Here is a 6,786-nt window from a genome sequence, read left to right as displayed (position 1 = left end):
GATGTAGGTTAAGACCTGTCTTTACAATCTTTAACCCCATCTCCCCCACAGTTTTGAATATTCGATATTTGTTCAGTCCCTTTGGATCAACTAAAGTGATTATACCTTGTTCTATGAGATAATTTAGCATGACATGTTTTAGCCTGAGATGTTTCCTCTTACCATTAAAGAGTGAGTTCTTTACAATCATAATTGTTGCTTGATTATCACATAACAAACTTAAAGAGTTAATCTTTATATGGGTCAGTGGAATGTCCATGATCAGATCTCTTATCCACTCTGCTTCATCTCCTGTAGAAGCTAAAGCATAAAGTTCTGATTCCATAGATGACAGAGCAATGCAAGTCTATCTCTTTGACTTCCACGCAAAAGCTGCTCCACCCAGTGTAAATATATAACCACTGGTAGATTTATTGTCTCCTAATTCTGAGCCCCATGATGCGTTAGAATATCCTTCCATGATAAGAGGATGACCACTATAACATAGAGCATAACCTAGAGTACCTTTAAGATATCTCATCAGCCTCATAAGGGCATTCCAGTGCTCACGACCAGGATTACTAGTGAAACGACTCAGCATGCCGACTTTAAAGGCTATGTCTGGTCTAGTGCAACTCATCGCATACATGAGACTACCAATCAGTTTAGAATAATCCAACTGATTCATGCTGGCTCATTCATTAGGTCTCAGCTTTTTGGTATAATCAAATGGTGTCTCAATCGGTTTACACTCATTATATCCCCATATAGAAAGTAGTTTCTCAATGTAATGAGCTTGGCTAAGAGTGATCCCTTGTCTATCAAAACTTACTTTCATACCAAGAATGATGTCTACCACACCAAGATCTTTCATGTCAAATTCTTTAGCCAATGTTGATTTCACGTCACTCACTATAGAATGATCGAAACCAAGAATCAACATGTCGTCTACATACAAGCAAATAATTGCAACCTTATTCGACACAGAACGAAAGTAAAGACATTTATCTAAGTAACTAGTCTGAAAACCAAAGCTCTTTACTATCTTGTCGAATTTTTTATGCTACATTTTAGGTGCTTGTTTAAGACCATACAAAGATTTGTTTAACTTACAAACTTTGTTCTCCAAACCTTTTATAACAAACCCTTCAGGTTGGTTCGTGTAGATTTTCTCTGTGAGGTCTCTATTAAGGAAAGTCGTCTTTACATTCATTTGATGCACAAAATACTGCTCAATAGATGCCAAAGCAAGAAGAATTCTTATCGTTGACAAATGACAGACCGGTGAGTAAACATCAAAGTAGTCTATCCTATTGACTTGAGTATAGCCCTTAGCTACTAAACGTGCTTTATACCGAGCGATGGATCCGTCAGGATAAAGTTTCTTCTTTAAAACCCATTTGCAGCCTACAGTCTTAGCCCCTTTTGCCAAATCGACAAGCTGTCAGGTTTGATTTTGTAACAAAGAGCTCATTTCATCATCACTGGCTTTTGCCCATAACAAAGAGTCCCTAGATCTCATCGCTTCCTTATAGGTTGATGGATCATTCTCTAAATGGTAGGTCACAAAGTCCTCACCAAAGTTCTTGGGTACTCGATCTCGTGTAGATAATCTTAAAGGTTCTGATTTAGAAATCAGTGTGGACGAGTGTCAGAGGTACTCTGTTCAGACTCTACAGGCGATTCTATAAGCATCTTTGTATAGCCTGGTATGGTCAAGGCATGATCTCCAAGAAATTTATTCTCAAAGAATATTGCATCTCTAGATTTTATAACCGTATTGGTAGATAGATCCAAAAATCGGTCAGCAACATTGTCTTCTGCACCACCTAAATACACACTAGTGTTGGTTCTAGACCCCACTTTAGGTCTCCTAGGGTCTTGTATCCGCACATAAGCAACACACAACCCAAAGTCTTAAGAGTGTCAAATCTCCAAGAAACATAATTGTTAGTTCTTAAAGTTTCTAAAAAGTGGCATCTCTTGTTCTTTAGTTTGCACAGAGTGGTATCAGAGGAGAAGGTCTTGGAGATTTTTTCAATCTAACAGAGAAGCCTAGTACCAATTCAAGAGAATACCGGCAAGGGTTTCGTAAGTCCGCAACATGGCAAGTAATACCAATTCTTCAAATTTTCAGCAAAACGTTCCTTTTTTTAAAGGTGATAATTTTGAATTTTGGTCTATTAATATGAAGACCTTGTTTATGTCTTATGATTTATGGGAATTGATGGAGAATGGATTTGAAAATTTTGCAGAACAGGAAAGATTGACCACAGCACAAAAGAATGAATTGAAGGAGAGCAAAAAGAAAGATGCAAGGGCTCTCTTCCTCATCCAACAAGCCATGGATGAACCAATATTTTCAAGGATTATGACTGCAACTACATCAAAAGAACCATAGAAGCTTCAAGAAGAATATCAAGGTACTACGAAGGCAATCACTGTTAAATTACAAACCCTTCGTCTTGATTTTGAGAATTTGATTATGAAAAATTTTGAATCAATTCAAGTTTTTTTCTCAAGAGTTAGTTCTATTGTAAATCAAATAAGTACTTATGGGGAAAAATTAGATAATCAAAAAATTGTTGAGAAGTGTTAATGAGTCTTCCTCATAAATTTGATGTTGTAGTTGCTGCCATAGAAGAGTCCAAGGATTTATCTACATATTCTATGAATGAATTAATGGGTTCTTTTCAAGCACATTAGTTGAGATTGAATAGGAGTGCAAAAAATCCACTGGAACAAGCGTTTCAATCAAAAATGGATTTGAAGAAAAGATCAGATGATGCAATAAAGGTTTCCGATGAGGAAGAGGCCGTGGACGTGGTGCATTCAGTGACAGAGGTAGAGGAAGAGGCCAATTCAGCGGTTATGAAAGAAATCAAAGTGGAGGTAACTATGATTCTACTTCTTTATCATGTTCTTTTTGTAAAAGATCAAATCATACTGATAAGGATTGTTGGTAATAAGATAGTGAAATCAAAATAGAAATTTACCACGATATTTTTATTGCAAAAAGTATGGTCATATTGAAAAAAATTGTCATCAAAAGGCTAGGAACAAGCAAACTATCATGAAGGAAAAAGTGATAAAAAAGGTGAGAAAGAAGATAACTTTTTTAATCATGTCTTACTGTCAATGTTGAATTGAATGATGAAATATGGTATTTAGATAGTGGATGCAGTAACCACATGACCGGGAACAAGGATTATTTTTTGAAAATTGACGAAACAGTCAAACCACAAGTTAGGATGGGTGATAACAATCATGTTAAAGCCGATGGAATTGGTCCCATCATAGTTTCTACAATGGTTGGTAAAAAAAATTCAAGATGTTATGTATGTTCCTGGGTTGGCTCAAAACTTGTTAAGTTTGGGTCAATTGATAAAATAGGGTACCATGTTATCTTTGATGAAGAAGAATGCAAACTCTATGATAAGAAAAGTATGAAACTAGTGTTGTCTATTAAGATGACAGAAAATAAGATGTTTCCACTTGTGTTTTCAAAACTAGTATTCCATGTACATGTGATGATGATTCTATGTTGTGGCATGGCAAATATGGACATTTAAATTTTGGTGGATTGTTTTTATTGCAAAAATTGAATATGTCTGTTGGTTTTCTTTCTTTTAAATATGATGGAAAAGTGTGTGAAGCTTGTGTTTTGGAAAAATATCACTGTGAGCAATTTCCAAGTGGTAAGTCTTGGAGGGAATATAAGCATTTGATACTTGTACATGCCGATATTAGTGGCCCTATGCAAACTTTATCCTTGAGCGAAAATAAGTATTTCATCATATTTGTCAATGATTACACAATGATGACATGGGTTTATTTTCTGAAAAAAAAAAAGATTAGGCTTTCTCTATCTTCAAACAGTTTAAGACACTTGTTGAAAACTGTAGGGAAAGTTGCCTTATTTCCACCTACATGATTTGCTTGGGTGGGAAGGCAAGAGGGCAAAAGGGAAAGTATCTTATTTCTCTTGCTTTATTCCTTTTTGGTTGATATGCCAAAATAGCAAGTGTTGCTTTTATGTTTCTTAGAAAATCTAAGTATAAAAGTGAATACATGAGTGTCTCTTGTGTGGCTAGAGAAAAGAGAGAGAAAAAGAGAAAGAGAGGAGAGAGAGAAAGTGGGCTTTTCCTCTTGGGTTTTTTTTCTTTGGTTTTTTTCTTGGGTTTTTCTCTTACTCCGTTTGGTTGCCAGTAAAAGTTTTTATCCTAGGAGCTTTTTACTCCCAACAGTGAAGTCAACGGGATTTGCTAGGTTTTTTTTCCTACAATTCCTAAAATTGCCGCCAAAATTTAGGGGTGTCATTACCAAATATGGGAAGGGAGGAGAGAAAGGGAAGGGAGGAGAGAGAGGGAAGAGAGAAAGAGAGAGGACATCATTCTCTAGGAGAGAAAAAGAGGAGACAAGAAGTCCATGTCATACTCATAAGCAATCATTACAAGAGTGGGATTAAAAAATTTCTAGTGCTAAAAGGCAACCAAACATGGGATGGGATGAAAATTTTACTAAAAACTTCCTAGGTTTTAAATTTTACTGGCAACCAAACAGACCAGGGTTTTCTCTTGGGTTTTCTCTTGTACGGTCTTGGTTTGGGAAGGAAGGACAGGATTGCGGGTTTTGGGTTAAATTCATTGTAATCATGGTATATTGTTTTTCTCATAGGGGAAGATCGTGTTTCTCGCCCGTGGAGTCGGCTTGGCGGAACCACGTAAAATCTCGGTGTTCATCTTGTGGTTTACTTTTGTTGATTTCATTTTTTCGTTTAATTTGTGCACAATCGGATTGGATTGCCCGGCGGATTTTCTCAACAAAAACCAAAGTGGTCATTCTATTATTACTCTTCGTACTGACTGTGGTGGTGAATTTATTTCCAAAGAATTTTAGAATTTCTGCAATGAAAGTGGAATCAAAAGACAGTTGACAGCTAGCTATATCCCACATCAGAATGGAGTTGCAGAGCAAAAAAAAGAGCTTTTTTGAGGCGGCAAGGAGCATGCTAAAAGACAAGGGGTTGCCTAATGATTATTGGGCTAAAGCAGTGGCCACGACGGTATACATATGCAATCGCACTCCTACAAAAGTAATTCAATGAAAACTCCATATGAGGCTTGGAGTGGAAGAAAACCCAATGTGAGTCATTTTAAAAATTTTGGTTCTATAGTCTATGCTTTTGTTCCATCTGAAAAAAGACAAAAGTTAGATGATAAAAGTAGAAAGTGTATTTTTATTGACTAGAGTGTGGAGACAAAAGTGTACCGATTTTATGATCCTATTTCTAAAAAATTGATCATAAGTCGTGATGGATGTGGTGCAATGTGGAACGCGGCCAAGGCAAAAACGAGTCGACTTGGGCGAGTTCCTTGTCGAGTCAAGGAGTTTTTAAACACTGCTTAAATCGAGTTGAATCCAATTCTCTCGTCCTTAGTGGAAGGGAACAAAGCTGCCAAAAATTACACGTAGAAATATCGTGTCGACTCCAAATCTAACCAAATCTAGTGTCCTTAGTGGAAGGGGACAAAGCTGCCAAAAATTAGGGAACACAGCTAAATGGAATTGCATGCAAAAAGTGCCAAAAATTACACGTAGAAATACTCCAAATCTGCGTCCTTCATGGAAGGGAACAAAATTGCCAAAAATTAGGGAACACAGCTCAAGACAATTAGGGAATTGCATGCACTTAATAGTAAAACAGTGCCAATAATTACACGTAGAAATATTGTGTTAATTCCAAATCTCTCTCTCTCAACACAACACAACCTTATTTTTATTTCCTTCCCTCCATTCCTTTCATGTTCCATCCTTTCTCACCTTTATTACACAAACTTTATAAGTGCTAACTTGCCCTAGGCATCTCTCTTTCTCTCTCAACACAACATAATACCTTATTTTCTTCTCCTTTCCTTCATTCATTTCATCTTTCATCCTCTCTCACCTTCACTACACAAACTTCATAAGGGCTAGCTTTCCCTATGCATATAAATGGAACCACCCCAGACTCCTCCACAAGGTCTCACCATAGAAGAATTCACCGCGCTCGAACCGATCATTCATCAAAACCACAATTTCAAACGATCGCCCAGCACTTGCACATCTTTGAGAGCACAAAAGCTTGATGCGCCGCTTAGAGTGGTGTGGCCTCTCGTTCGAAGCTTCGAGAATCCTAAAAAATATAAACAGTTCATCAAGAGTTGTTCCATGAGGGGAGATGGAGGTGTTGGGAGTACAAGGGAGGCGACCGTAACTTCTGGTCTTCTAGTGTCCACCAGCATAGAAAATCTAGAGATTTTGGATGATGAGAAGCATATATTTAGTTCTAGTGTTGTGGGTGGTGAACATAGGCTAAAGAACTATAGGTCTGTGACATCAGTTAATGAGTTTATTAAGAATGGGAAGGTATATACAGTTGTTTTAGAGTCATATATAGTGGAAATACTTGAAGGGAATACGGGAGAAGATACCAAGATATTTGTGGAGACGGTTGTGAAATTGAACTTGCAAACGCTGGATGTTGCGGCAGTGGCTTCTGTACAAGGGCATGATGTCTTCACAACTGGGTATTAATTAAAAAGATGCTTGGAATTGGAAAAATGATGTTGAAGCCCCCTTATGTATTCTAAATGAAAACACATCAAGTAAGGCACCTTCCTTGAGAGTTGTTTACCAAATCCTAATGAGTCACCAAGTTCATCTGGTGATTCTACTCCCATGAGAATGAGGTCTTGCTGATATATATGATTCATGTGAATTTGCTTGTTTTGCAATTGAACCTTCTAGTTTTGTTGATGCAATAAA

At 37.1% G+C, this 6,786-nt stretch overlaps 1 pseudogene; it reads left to right on the top strand.

Annotated features, from left to right (window-relative positions):
- The first annotated feature begins 5,973 nt into the window (after positions 1-5,973).
- On the top strand, positions 5,974-6,555 carry LOC143875917 (abscisic acid receptor PYL2 pseudogene; annotated as a pseudogene).
- The last annotated feature ends 231 nt before the right edge of the window (positions 6,556-6,786 follow it).

This window comes from Tasmannia lanceolata, unplaced genomic scaffold (genome assembly GCF_043159265.1).
Source record: "Tasmannia lanceolata isolate RefF3 unplaced genomic scaffold, GAP_Taslan_0.1 ptg000004l, whole genome shotgun sequence".
Taxonomy (NCBI): domain Eukaryota; kingdom Viridiplantae; phylum Streptophyta; class Magnoliopsida; order Canellales; family Winteraceae; genus Tasmannia; species Tasmannia lanceolata.
The sequence above is the reverse complement of the archived record's forward strand: the minus strand, read 5'-3'. Positions and strand labels throughout refer to the sequence as shown.